The sequence below is a fragment of the Rousettus aegyptiacus genome, unplaced genomic scaffold (assembly GCF_014176215.1).
Source record: "Rousettus aegyptiacus isolate mRouAeg1 unplaced genomic scaffold, mRouAeg1.p scaffold_m13_p_1, whole genome shotgun sequence".
Classification (NCBI taxonomy): Eukaryota; Metazoa; Chordata; class Mammalia; order Chiroptera; family Pteropodidae; genus Rousettus; species Rousettus aegyptiacus.
Genome location: NW_023416284.1, coordinates 41,940,613 through 41,955,704, shown reverse-complemented (window position 1 = coordinate 41,955,704; position 15,092 = coordinate 41,940,613). Strand labels below are relative to the sequence as shown.

General features: G+C 43.1%; 1 protein-coding gene across 1 annotated transcript in view; it reads left to right on the top strand.

Moving 5' to 3' along the window:
• KANK4 (KN motif and ankyrin repeat domains 4) overlaps positions 1 to 15,092 on the top strand; it is a 67,645-nt gene that overhangs the window by 4,119 nt on the left and 48,434 nt on the right. The window lies entirely within an intron of this gene.

Sequence of the window (15,092 nt, the reverse complement as noted above, 5' to 3'; positions counted from 1 at the left end):
TCTTTCTGTGAACAGTTTCCAGTCTATGTGGATAATATTTCAAAGTAGGATTAAAGGAAAGAAAAGGGGCCCTCTGGCTAAAAATAGGTCTGTTGCAGTTTCCAGGATAAAATAAATGCTGCCCCAAGATTTCAAGTAGATGGTTAACGTGATATGCAGGCAGTTATAGATTGGTGGTGTCTGAAGAAGCTGGCTGACCGTTCCTTCTTCAAGAGAAAGAAGTCTGTTTTCAAAAGAACGCCTCACTGTCTCGCCGGAGCCTTGAGGCCTCACATAGCTTTTTGGGAAAAAACACAAATCCCAATTCCCATCTCCCTTCCCATTTTATTCCCCAAAAGTAAATAACACTTATTGGCTGGATATATATCTTTTTAAATGTGTCTGTGGCTTTTTCTCCTTTGTGTGGAAGGACCCTTTGTGTCTGCAGTTTCTTTTGGTATGTCTAGTTTGTGACTCTAACATCAAGGGACAAGAGGACAGAGAAATGTGACATTGAGGAGAATTTGCTCCAGGTAAAGATAGAAGAGCAGAATTGGGTGCTGATTTTATCTCCACAGCCTGATTTCTGCCCAGAAGCCAGAGACGCTGACTCTCAGTGAAATTGATTTTGATTTTATAACAGGGCACCAGGCAGCAGGGCTGAGTGTTTCCAGGTGCCAAGCTCATGGGCTATTGCATACCGCTCCCCACTCCCTCTGCCTTGGAAAATGTAGCTATCCCACTCTTGGGGAAAGGTTTAAAAGACCAGGCATGCCAAGTTGGAAGGTGGCTGAATATACCCCAGAATAGTCACTTTTGTTAGGTTGCATATTGAATGTATGGGAGAGGGAGTATTTTATCAGAGATGTTTGAGTAATGTTTTAAGAGATGGTTTTCATGTATCATTTACGTAATTTTAAATCAAGGGTAAAGACCATCACCTCTCTATTCCTCAAAAAAAGGAGAAGGGTAAGAGAGGAAAAAAGATTTCACTATTTAGTAGCCCTGTGAGCAAAATGACTCAAATTTGTTGAACTTCAACTTCCTCTTCTGTAAAATGCTGTTGATAATGTGGACTTAAGGCTCTTCTGATACAGACAACAGAAAATCCATTAAGCCGATTCTAATAAAGAAAGTGAAGAGCCATAAAGTGAAGTATTGCTATCTAAGCACAGGTCTGGAAAGAGGCCAGGCATCCTTGATCAGGGTGGAGAGGGTTCTGAGTTCTACCGGTACAGGTAGCCACTGGTCTTCACTTTGAGTGTCATCAGCTCAACTCAGCTCAACTTGTCCTCCTACTATCACCCTAATCTCTTTGCCACTTAGTTCAAGTTCCAGAGAGGAGCCTGTTTTCTGGAAGGTGAGAGTTTCTCTCCAGCCCATCCTCGCTGGTCTCTCATCAGCCTAGACATAGGATGCCGCTGAAGCATGTGTCCTCCCTGGGCCTATCAGATGGGAGAGGGGAGGACAGAGGACGGTCAGATGTATAGAACTCGACCATTTGGGGCAGGTAGGGCGGTGGGTAGAGATTCCTCAAAAAGGAATGTGCCCAATACAAATACTTACTGAGTTGTAAAGGACCTAACAGATTCTTAACTTGGGGGTTAACACCTCTAAGGGGTCATATGTAGTATTCAGAGGAGTCTGTGAACTTTGGTGGGGGGAAAAATAACAGCATTATTTAGAATTTTCTTTGGTTATCAGTGACCAACAGACCACAATATATTTTCAGTACTCATGACATTATCACCAGTAGGAATCACAGATATTTTCCTATCACATTTAAGATGGTAGATCCACTCATGCAGACATCTTGAACTATGATTTATGCCCCTACACTAGCTGCTAGGGCTTGTTATTTAATGTGTTAATAAAGAACATAGATTACTATATTCCACACTCATTTAAAAATTTTTTAATAATTATATTTCAATGTAATTGGTTTTCTTTGAAGTCAAGCTATGCATTTTATGTTATGTATTTTTAAATGTTCTGAGAAAGGGTCCATAGGCTTTATCAGTCTGCTAAAGGGGTCCATGGCACAAAAGGGGTTAAGACCCCTTTACAGGAGATCAGTCAGCTTTAGTTCCCAATATCTACCCTCCCTCATCCTAATCTTTCATGTACTCATCTATCTCTGTCTAATTAGTACAAGACATTCTTGAGCAGTTATAAATTCCATCAAATAGTTTGGCAAATTTGTAAGAACACATAATTTGTGGTTTGGATAGAAGGTTTTGATGTATATACAGAGGTTAATTTACAAATTGCAGGCATGCAATTTGTAACTGGTTAGGTAATTCCTATCAGCCCACAAACCCACCAGGCCCTGCATTGATTGCTTGGCCAACCCCATGCGAACTAGTCCATGGAAATAGCCGTTGAGTGGACAATTATGTTTCTGAGAGGTTAAGGAGTTGTGAAGGCTAATTGATGAATCATTTGAATAAACGCAAGCTAGAATCCTAGGAAGGAAGAGAAGTACTGGGAGAAGTAACTTTGAAGTGGGTTCTGTAATGGTGGGAATGCAAGGGGGTCAGATGGAGGGAGGGAGTCTGTGAGGATGTGGGAGACTGGCCAGATGCTGATTTTGAAGAGGAAGCCAAGAGAGAGGAGAGCCCACTGGAGCAACATTAGATGAGTGGTTGGGTTTTTGCTTCATTTTACTGAACAGTTAAAATATGCCAGACACTGCGCCAAGCCCTTTAAATGTAACAGTTATTTATTTACAAACTACCCATTGTATTAGTGAGTAAAGTGAGGCTCTCAGAGGTTAAATACTTGTTCGAGGTCGCAAGGGTATTAAGTTGTATAGCCAGGAGCTCAGCCTAAATCTGGCTGATTCCAGAACCCTTCCCCTTAAAACCACTTCAGGCAACCACAGGAAAATGTTTGAGAAAACTATGATTGCCATTTTGTTTCAGTAAGAATGTGCTTGCTATCTGTCCAGTCTTCTCCATCCTTCTCTCCAGCCTTTGCCTGTTCTCATGCCCCTTCCTTTTCCCTCCCCACCCTTAATCCATTCACAGGCACTTGTGCTGTGAGTGTGAGAATAGGATAAAAATTAAGAGCAAAAGCTTGGGATCGGGCAGAACTGGGTTATAATTCTGGTCTGCCCACCTGGCTGTGACCCTGCCAAGCCTCAGCTTTTGTATCAGTGAAATGGAAATAATGGTTCCTCTTTCCTACATTGACATATCCTCACCCTAGTGCTTCGGCACTATTTTAGATAAGTCTTTCCATTTGAGTGCCTCCACTCTCCTCTTACACTGGGCGATTGTCCTCATCTTCTTCATTGTCCATTCTTGGCATCTGTTCTGAGTCCCATAACCTAAAGTTTATCTCTAGGAAGCCTTACCAGTTACCTAGACCAACCTTACTTTATAGATGAGGATACAGAGGACCAGCAAAGGCAAGCGGAAGGCTCTGGGTGACGTGGGAAATGCATAATTGAGCTGGAATGGGAACCCAGGCCTCTTGCTGCAGACCACCACCTGGCCCTGACACTAATGCCAAAAGTGTCTCTTCCCCACTGTTAAGCAGGCTATTTTGGGATATAAGGACACTCAGGTGAACACCTGAAATCACAATCTTCTGCAGTTACTACTTGCCACCAACTTGTACCTGCCTCGGGGCTGGCCTTCCCTGACCTAATCTCTCTCTTTCTACCCTAAGGCTTTGCCAAATGTTGAATAGAGAGCCCTGTGTTAGCCAGGTCTGTGGGTGGCTTCTTCGGGTCATGCTTGGTGGTGCCAAAAGGCTCTTGCCAAGGCCTGAAATTCCCTGCATTGGAGTCATTCCTTTGGATTTGTTTGTCTTCTCTGAAGAGCTATTGTCAATATGCTAATATGTTACCCTGAAGGGCAACCTGTTAACCCACTGCTTTAGGGCTTGCTCAAGACTGGGATGCCTGGGACTTTGGTTAAGTCACAGCACTTCCCTGTACCTCAGTAAAGTGGAGATAATGAGAGATTGCATTATAGGGTCGCCCCAAGGATAAAATTAGACAGTGCACATAAAGCACTTAACATAAACATAATAAGTAGTCAATAAAATTAGCTTTTTTTTTGTCCCTAAGGCAATAGGATTATTTGGTCAGTTTTATAGCTGAGGTCCTGGTCTTTATTAGTTTGTTTGTTTTAAAGTATTCTGTTTATTTAAATAATGTGGCCTCTTTTTGTTTTTAGATTGCTTTTCCTTTCTAGTTATAAAATGGTTTTGAACTTAATCTTCTTGCTTTTAAAATAGGGTAAAAGATCCTATCTTTCTGGCTCATTGAGGATTTATGAGCTAAAGTGCCTGCGGCTCCTAGGCCTGCCCAGGGCTCTCAGTGAAAGCCTGGTGTTTACTCTGAGTTACCCTGGAGGTAAGGATTGAAAGACACTGGGAGCTTGGGGGAGAAAAAGGAAGTGAGGGGGTTCTGCTCCTCTGCCCCAGAAGCTTAGATGTGGGCTCTCTCTAGGAGGGGACTTGGGAATCCTGCCTAACTCTGGGAGAAGGTGGACTCTGTGACCTTTTCCCAGACCCTTTGCCTTCTAGGCCAGTTCTCTGAGGCTCTGAATTCCCTGGAGAAATGGTTTCCTTGGCCTCCCTCCTTGGCTTGATCTTGGGGGAATGGTGAGGAGACTAGAGTTTTCCTTACCTTAGATCTCACAGTGAGTGTTGTAAACTGCTCCTTTGAGAGGGCAGTTGGGTTTTTGAGAACATTAGCCTGATGAGGACAGATCTGATGAGGACAGGGCAAAGTCCCCAGTGAGAGAGAGAGTTAGTTCTCAACTGAGTGCAAGAAAGAATTCAAACACACATCAGAGTTAAGAGTCAAAGGAAAGTTTATTAGAGAAGGAGTAGTGCTCCATAGACAGAGCATGGTCTCCTCTTAGAGACAGAGTGAGAGAGCCTAAGAGAGACTCAGAGGGACAGAGAAGAGAGAGAGACAGAGACAGAGACTGTGAGAGGGACAAAGAAAAAGACACTGAGAGGGATCCTAAGTATTTGGGAATTTGGTTTATATATCATTCTTAGTTTCTGTGAATTATAGTTTAAAGACTTGGTTTACCCGTTTTCCTTTGATGGTATGGGCATACAGTGTGAAAGGGTAAGTGTGTGTAGCGAGAAAAGGTAAGACTGTATATAGCATGAAAGGTCTGCTGGCAATTAACCACTTTTGATCTATAAGTTCCCCATGGTTTTAGCCCCAGGGAATAAATGATTTTATTTTGTGTAGGGCTCGACTTAAAGACTCTGTTTTCCTATTTTTCCTTCATGGTGTGGTTTGTTAGCAATCCCAGCAGAAATCTTCCATTGTTCTGCAGGTTTCCTCGTGGTCCGGCTGTAGGGCTACTGTAGGTTTAATCAGCATATTGAAGCCTCTGAATATAGCTTAATTTAATATTTTATTTTTAGTTCTCTTACCTCGTCCCTACATTAGGTCCACTTCAGTTTCTCCTGAGACCAGAGTAATTCTCTTCAACCTGGGCCAGAGAGAGGGTCCAGGAACAGCCTGGCCCAGCTTCCTGGCCTGTGAATCACGAGCTGGTGGAGGCATGTGGGCAATGTCACAGGAGTTTTCTAGCAACCTGCAGAGCAGAGCTCCTCACTTCTGGGGTTCTCTGCAAGAGGACTACCCTCTCCACTTGTACGCCTTAGGCTATGAGAATTGTTGTCAGCATAGCTCGTGGCCTGCTGTGAGCTTTCTGGGAAAAACTCATCCCCACCATTATCCATCATAACATCCATCATATCCTTTCAAAGCACAGCCTGACGCAGAAAATCACTTTCCTCAGGGCCAGAGACCAGGAGCAAAGAGTGGAGGTGAATGCTGGTTCCTGGGGTCCAGGAGCCAAGCAGCAACCTGCCACCTGCCTGCCCCACCCTGGGAGGGGAACATGCAGCTGGAGCCTTCCAATTATATGCTTTGGGGCTGGAGCACAGAGGAACCAGCATCTATTCCAGCCCAAAAGTGGGGCTGGGAGACAGTGGTTCATTCTATATCACATTTGTTGATTGCCTGTGAGCTGTTACTACCCTTTCTTCCCACCTTCCTTTTTCCTCCCTCTTTCTATCATTCCCTCTCTCCTTTCCTTCCTGTCATCCAGTAAATACTGACTGATCACTTACTTTGGGCCAGGTACTGTGCTAGGCAAGAGGCTTACAGTCTAACAGAGGAGACAGGCTGAGATAGCTAAATTACAAGGCAGTTTGATGAAAGCTCTGACAGATATTCTTACAGAGTGCTGTGGGAGCACAGAACTGGGGAGTGGAGGAGCAATCCTGACTGGTATGTAGAGAAGGGGAAGATACTGGTAGGTAAAGCTGTCTTGAGGGTTGAGTAGGAGCAACCAGATGGAGATGGAAGGAAGAGGATTCTGGGTATTGAGAGCAGAAAGAGGCCTAGAAGGCACACAAAGCTATAGTGTATACAGAAAACTCAGGATGATCACTTATTGACTGAGTTTTGGTAGTACAAAAGTCATAGCTGGCACACTCAAGAAGACCTTCCTTCCTTTTTTCCAATTTTTAGTCTGCCAGAAAGATTTAAACATGCAGAAATAATGGAGATGAGAAGCAGTATGTGAGAAGCGCTAGAATCAATGGAAATACAATAGCAGGGATGTAGCTTTTTTGGAGAGAGTATTGGTAGATTGACAGTATAAATTGGCATTAATATTTAGGATTAGAAAGAACTGGGACAATTTAAGTAGATCCTGAAAGGATAAGAAAGACTCTGGGAGAGAAGGCAGAAGAGAGCATCTTACAGGGTTGGTAAGCTGTGAGCGAAGGCACGGCGGTGTTTGGGCACAGGATGAGGTGTGGGTTGCATTTGTGAGAAGCAGAGGTATTATGGATGAGACTAGAAAGGTGGGCTGAGACCACTTCAATGACTAACTGGTGGGCATGTGGGTGGCATTTGGTTTGCATGTGGGTTTTGTTTGATCTGCACAGTATTAAAAAAAAAGAATAAGAATTAAGTCAACCTTTAAAAATCAGATTTTACTTAAATCCACACTCCTGACTTCTTTGGAAAACAATAAATCCCATCTGGCACCCCTAGCCTTGAATTAATCCCCACATGGCAACACCTAGCTGGAAGGTAGAAGAAAATTCTGAACCATTAGCATTGTAATTCCTTTATCAGATTAGGGAACGAATTTTACTACTCTTCCAGAAAATCTTAATTGTGGAGAAGCAGTTAGGTGGGGAAAATGGGCCGCTTCATGCATGATGGCTTGGGAAGGAAACTCAAGGAAGTGTAGGGTGAGCACTGACAACTGGAGAGCCGAACATGCTGGGGCCGAGCAGTGCGTCATTTTGCCCACTCCTCTCAGCCATGGCTCTGGTGTCTCCGTGGGGAAGAACACCAAAACACCCGTCCTTGCAAATATTTATTGCATCGTAAGTTGTCTACTACCTTACTTTATTAACCTTGTAAGCGTAAAATTTGGACTCTTGAAGGACAAGGTGAAATTTGTGGTTTTATTTAATAGGTGAGGAAACTAATGGAAAAAAGAATTTTTTTCCCATTTTTTGAATAAGTTTTAGAGTGTGTGTGTGTATGTGTCTGTCTGTCTGTCTGTCCATGTTAGCAGGTGGTCTTTACAATTCGAAAGGCTCAGTAAACACTACTGAGAAATGTTTAGTAAAAAATTATTTTAAACATTATAGCAGTTAGTACCAAACATTTAAAATAATATGGAAACATTAGAAGGAGGAAACTTTAAACTGTCAGGAATCTGTGGTTGGGGGATGTGGGACAGTTTAGAGTGTATTGTACTAGACTTGTACTAGTACTAGATACATAACTAGATATAGAACTAGATATATAATTGTACTAGATATATAACTATATCTGTACCTTTACGTCTATCTGGATAGAAAAATTTTTTAAATAAAAATGAAGGTTTTTTCTGTGACATTTTTCTCCTAATGCTCTATTTTGAGCACATTACAGGTCATTACATCACCTCTAAGCCTATGTAAATAGAAAACACTGCTGGATAGAAAAATCTAGTTTTGAATCCCCATTGTGCCCCCTCTGAGCCTCAAGTTTCTTCTCTATAAAATGGGGATAATAATTCCTTCCTTCGAAGGTTAGAATGTGGGTTTAATAAAATGCAAATGTGCTCGGCACAGCTTATTGGGTATTAGATGATCAGAGCCCACTGCGCCATTGGGAAAAGCAAACCCTGCTTACATCTTCCATTCTTTGAATTCCTCATTCTCCACCCTTTACCGTACTGAGGGAGAAATGGGGTGGGGATGGGGAGAGTGAATCTGGGATAAATTATAACTTTTCACGATGGAATTTAAAATCCTCTTTTCAGTGCTGAGTAATGTTAAAATCTCAAGCAGTTCATTTATAGATACATTCAGCTTTGTTTAGGAATTTTCTCTGGACTCACTTTTATTTACTCAGCTGCAGGAAAAGTTTTGAAGCCAGGTATATAGATAGGAAGGTATGTTTGACAGGAAGGCTGTAACCTGTGCATGCCCTTCAGCGGGGCACCCTCTTGCCAGTAGGGAAAGTCAGTCCCCCTTGTCTTTGTAAATGGCACCCCTTTCCTACTACCTACTTTTCCTATTTCACTTTTCTCCTCCTCCTTCTGGCTCTAGATTACAATATTTTTTTTTCATTTGTGTAATACGTCTTTAACAAAGACCTCTTACTCCTGTTATCTCTGACAAGTCAATAGATTTAGGTAATATGTGACAAGCAGCTGCTGAGTCCCAGAAAAGTTGTGATATGACTCAAACTCACGAAGCAAAAATCGGACAAATCTGGATTTTCTGGCTTGTGGGCCATGCTAGTCACACTGTATCATATTGCCTCCTTTTCTTATTGTTGGCAAGAAGCTTCTAAAACGGGGAGCCCTAGTTCTGGCCAGTCGGTAATTACATGTTGGAATGTGTGAGGTTGTTGGGCTTAGTGTGCTAGAAGAGTCTTGTGGCAGCAGATGAAGGGAACAGGTTTGGAGGTCACCTCAAGGTCAGTGGAGGGGGCAGGTGGGAGCTGGAGAAGTTGAGAATGGCCTGGTGCAGAGCTAGAACACTGAAGGGGTGACTAGCCTTTGTCATCACTCGCAGGTTTGTGGACTTTTCCAGCATTTGATCTCATTTGGGACGTTTGGCACTTTTTTTTGCCTTAGTCAACGGCTCACCATAAAATTCTTTTCCGATACCCCACAGAAGACCCTTTTCCTAATTCAGGTCCCATCTCCCTGGCCCTGTATTCCCACAGATCAAAAGTGATCAGTTCTGTTTCCCTTTCTCTCAGAGAATATCTGAGAGCTAGTCAGATAAATTCATTTACTTAAATGGGCATATTGGCCTAATACTTTTACTTAGCCCATATTTAATATCATAGTCAGCTTATAGACTAGCTCTGACCAATAGAAATATAATGCGAGTCACATTTTAAATGTTCTGGTAGCACATTAAAAGGAAACAGGTGAAATTATTTTTAATGATATATTTTCATTTAACTGAATAGATCAAAAATATTATCATTTCAACATGTAATCAATACCAAAGAAACTAATGAGATATTTTACATTTGTTTTTTTCATACTAAGTCTTTGAAATTCAGTGTGCACTTTACATTTACAGCACATTTTAATTAAGACTAGCCACATTTCAAATGCCCAATAGTTTGTGGCTATGATTTTGGCTGGCCTAAGTTATAAGGCTTCACTGTTAAACCAAGAAGACTTATTTTGGGGTGGCTAGGAGGTACCTTGTGGGCACTTTGTAATCAGGTGTCTGAGTGGAGTGACTGGTCAGCAGACTTGAGTTACAGCACATCATGGCTGCTTGACCTGTCCCCCTTTGCTGGTTGGGATGGGTGATGTGATGTTGAAAATACTCTCACCTACACTATTTGGGTTCCCCCTTGTACCGTATAATCTCCCCTCTTGATACCTTTTACTTTTGTAAACGCCAATCATAGATTAAGTCGCATTTCTCTGATCCCGCCTTGAGACTGCCGGATTCATTTTAAATCATGCCCTTTGGCCTCAGCTGCTTTGGCATCCTCCCGGGAGGTCTGTCACAGTCGTCTCTCATCCCAATCTCCTCCCTGACTGTTCCGAACCTCATCTGCTTTCCTAGGGTTCCCAAATCCATTCACACCCCCTTCACTCTCAGCATTTGGCCTGTTCCTATCTTATAAAGAAGGTGGAGGCCGTGTGCCTTGAACTCTGTCATCTCCACCTCGCCGTTTCTCTCCATCTTTGCTCTCGCCTCCCTTGCCAGAATCTAGCCTTAAAAGTCTTCCTTTCCCACCTCCAGAAACACTCTTCTTTAAACTGGCCGTGGACTGTGGAGCTGGAGCTTTTGGCCTCATATCTCAGTTCCACCTACCGCTAACTTGGGTAAGCTATTTAACCTCTCTGTGCCTAATTTCTTCTTTGCAAAGTATGACTCATCAACTCATCTAGCTTCAATGATTGTGGTGAAGATTGCATCCAATTCTGGTGCATATTTCAGCACCATGCCTGGAGTAAATGTCAGCGATCACACCACCTTCTCTTTCCTGCATCCCAGTCCACTTCTTTTTCCTGACTTCCTTCCCTTGGCTTGCAAACATCCTCACCTTTCCCTTTCCTTGAGCTACTGCCTATTTCTTTCCTGAATTCCACTGAAGTAGCAAAGAGTAGCCCCACCTGCTCCTTCTCCCATCTCGTCAACCATTGGCAACATCCTCCTGTTCTACTGAAGCTAAGCCTGACCTCACCTGTTTTCTAGAGAACACAAGTCACCCTGGCTCTTCTTCCACATCTGCTCCGCACGTGTGACTTCCTTCAGGAGTTTTTCTTACACTCTTCCTCCGTTCATTCTTACTCCTCACCTCCCACTCACCTCTGCAGTGATCACACAGATAAGGATAAGTAAAGAATCTCCACCTCTAATCTTTGGGTCTACCCTTGTCCGAGCCCAACATTTTCTGCTGTCTGCTGGATTACCCCCTCTTCGTGGGTGAACCCCTAGTCAGGCATATGACATGCCCAAGAACAAACTATCTGTCCTCCTACTCCCAAATCTGTTCCCTTCTCATTTTCTAACTCAGTTGGTGTTCTCACCACTCTCTGGATACCCAAGTTTGAAACCCTGGAGTTTTAGGCACCTCTCTCTCCTCCCTGATCCAATGCCTGAACTAAAGTAAGTGTTCAGAAACCAAAGGGTAGTTAATGAATGAAGCCCACTGGTTGCCAAGTCTTGCTATTCTTTCTTACTTTCATCACCTTTTAATTCCCACCACAGGCCCGGTGATAAGCATTTGAGACACTTCATCCCAGTTAATCTGTACAATCTCGTAAGGAGGAAATTGTGTTTTTCCTGTTTGGCATATGTGGACACTGGGGGAGTTTAGGGAACTTGCTAAACATGCAACTGGTAAGGGGCAGAGCTGGGATTCAAACGCAGACCCGCCTTAATCCAAAGCCCATAGTCTTCATCTTTATGCTCTCCTGCCTCTAGCAGTTCTAGAACCAGGCTACGCTCTTTTCAGAATTGAATAAGGGTTGGAAGCTGAAAACCATGTATATTGCTTGTGCGTCGGTGTACTATTTACCCTGCTATTACCTAGGCTAATCACTGGGTGCCAGCTTATCACTGGATGCCTCGACCCTTGGTGTTAGCACTTGAAAGTCTTGACTGAGACTGGGTCACTGCTTTGAAATTCCGGAGTCTAGAAGTAGAAATGTGAACACATCTTCAGGTGGGCTGTATGTTTCTCTTTCTCTGGGTCTCAGTGTCCTCATCTATAAAATGAGAAATTAGATCAGTTCATTGCAAAAAAAAACCTGTCTAGCTCTTATGCTCTGTAAATGTGTTTCATGGTTCTGCTTACCTGGAGCCTACTGTGTGTTCAGCTCATCCTAGATGCCGCTGGGCAATGCAGAGAGAGAGAGAGCACTGGCCGTCAAGGAGCTGACAAAATTATTCTGGAAGGGAAAAACAACATTCAGGAAACTGCTAACAGTATAAGACATTATGTAATTATGCCTGCAATCTCGTATAATATACATTGGTGATGGTTCAATAAAGCAGAAAAAAAGTTGTTGTTCTCTTTAAAAAAGACATAAAAAGATCAGTTAGTGAAAGCATTAAGTTTGGCCAGATTTTTTGTCAGATTTGCTACTCTCTCTTCCCTTTCAAAATCATTTGTTCACTTCTTAAATATTTATGGTCTATTAATGCGCCCAGCTCTGGGGATATATCCACCTCATTGAAGCCTGAGTTGTATCTAAAACCCAGCCTTCATCTTGTTTCTCCTCCGCTGAAGAACCGTTGCTGGTTTCCTATTCTCTACAGAAAAAAAATGAGCTGACCTCCAGCCCCGGCTTCCGCCATTCTGGGCCCTCACCCTATACTCTGGGCCTAGTTAACCAGTCATTTCTCAAGCCTATCATACATGTTTTTATCTCTGAGCTAGAGGGCTGCTTCTTCAGTCTGTCTGGTGAACTTCTTTTCATCCTTTAAAGTCCAGCTTAAGTACCACGATTGTGATGTTTTTGTGGTCCTCGGTAATGTTTTGCCTACCCTATGTTTTGGTTTAGGTCTCTGCCTCTTATTTTGGACCATGAGTTTCTTAAAGGGTCTTTATTCCTATCTTATTCATCTTTGAACCCACAGACCCTAGCCCTATGCCTGAACGATAATTTCCGATGAATTGCTGATTGAACACCATCTGTAGAGGCTGATCTTTGAACAGAAAGGCTCCCTGTGCACCCCTCAAGCTGCTGGGCTATTGAACTTCATGCCTCGTGGACTGTGAAGGTGACTGGATGATTGAGAATAAGTCATTGTCTCTTTTCTCCAACACTAATGGGGAGTCCCAGCCACAAGAGCCTCACTTTGGTCCTGGAGGAGGGCTTCAGAAGCAGTGGCAGCTGAAAGTGCATGCGGTAGAGGGCTGTGGTGAAGGAGGCATTTGTGTTGGGCTTGGCAGGCAGGAAGCTTTGTGCTTCAGAGCACAAGTGGGTAAGTATGTCAGGCAGGCTCTGGGCTGCACACGCCCGCCGAGAGGCTGCACCCCAAACGCCTTCTGCCTTGGGAAGAAAAGGAAGCATTGTGTGTGCTGGCAGCCCTCCAAGAGAAATATTCCTGTTGTTCTTCTGTTTTGAATTGCTCCTTTTTTATGGAAGAAAAGTCCAGATGTGAAAATCTCTCCCCCACTCCAACACATCTTGCCCACCAATTCCAAATCAGTTGTTGCCTTCAAACTATTAATGAATCGATGAATCCATCAATTTTTAGTGCACCCACTGTATATTTAAGAAGCACTGCTCTAGCTCAGCTGGTAATGGGCTCTAGGGTGACTGTCCTCATCCCTTTTAGGCTCTATTATTGCTGGGTAACCTAATCCTTGTAGAACCTGGTCCTGCTCCTTCTCTTGGGCCTGATGTCCTTCTGCAGCATTCCCACCTCAAGGCCGTCATCTGCCCCTGCCTGTCCTCTACTTCTGAACCACCTTCCACCACCCTTCTCTCAACTCAAGCCTTACAGATGGGTGTAATCAGAACCATGACTCAGTCTGAGTGGTTAGAAGGTTAGGCAGGAAGATCCGAATTTAACCCTAGCTCTGCCTTTCACTGTCTTTGTGACTTGGACAAAGTTACTAAACCTCTCTGGACTTTGGCTTCCTAACTCTGCAAGGCAGAACAAATAATACTTGACCTAGCACACAGAGCCATTGGGAGGAGATGTTAATAGTGTGCTACTTGGCACAGTGCCTGTCATACCATATGGCAAATCTCAATAAATAACAACAAAACAATGAATATTGAGCACTTACTAGTTTCATCCTTCTCTCAGAAACAACGCTGGGTGTTGTGTTAGATACAGGCGTGTGGCCATCCGAAGAGTCTTGTAAAGCATGTAGTCCTATTTTATACCCTTTCATAGCTGAGGAATCTGGGTCAAAGAGGTGGAGAGACATGGCCAAGGTCACACAGCTTTAAGCACTGGAGCCAGGAATTGTGCCGACCTCTATTGGACTCCTTCCCATCCCTTTCCAACCAGAGGGACACCTTGATCACATGCCTGGCTTATTGGTGTTGAGACCAGCATCAGCATCTCCTGAGGGCCTGTTGGAAATGCAAATTCCCAGGCACATCCCACATTGACTGAATCAGCATCTGTATTTTAAGATCTTTGGGAGACATATGTGCATAATACAGTTTAAGAAGCACTGAACTTTAGTTTACAAAGTGTTTTTAAAAGTAGGTTGGAGCGGGATTTCTCAAACTATAGTGTGTTTGTTAAAACACAGATTCCTGCCCCAGAGGTTCTCATTTTGTATCCATTGCTTGTTCTACTGCAGTATGTTGCATTCACTTTATGGGTTCCTCAGAGCGGGTATAGCAGATACGAGTGGGATCCAGGCAAACTCCTGCTTCCAGTCTTGGCCCGAGGTGACTCATGGTTTATATCTGCTGGAGCTATTAGGGGACATGAAAGACCCAAGTCCAACCAAGATTTGCTCATTGGAATCATTGGCAGCAGCATCTCTCTGCTTTTGGGGAAACTGCCTCATTGGCAAGAAAGTACATCTCTCCTGAGTTATACAAGGCAGGAGCCATGGCTCCCTGAATCAGTTTCTCCAGCCCACTCCCCTCCCCACTTTGCCCTGGTGAACCACAGAAAAACGAAATTAATTTGTAACCTAAAACCCTCGTATCTGGCCTGAAAATACGTCTTTCTAATGGAAATTTTGACAGAGTGCTAGATCTACAAAGGACATTTTCTCTAAAATAGAAATCTGTGTAATTCAACTGCTGCTTTCTGGTTAAATAGCAATTAAACACCTCAAGACTCTTTGGAACTTACAAAGATTATTTGAAAAGTAATTGTGTCATATTGATTAAATAATTTTAAGCTAATTAGAAAGTCACTGCATTTCTTAGTCAGTTCCTTTGCAAATAAATTTATCTTATTTATAGACCTATTGCGTTCCTGGAAAATGTTTATATTTTAATAATCATCTGATTTTTAATGGGCATGGCTTGTGGTGGCATTTAAACTAAGACTCGTTCCTTCGCTAAATCCTTCTATCTGGTTCTTTCTCTATTTAGGCTCTATTGGCAACTCGCTTCATACACAGTGACAGAGCTAGA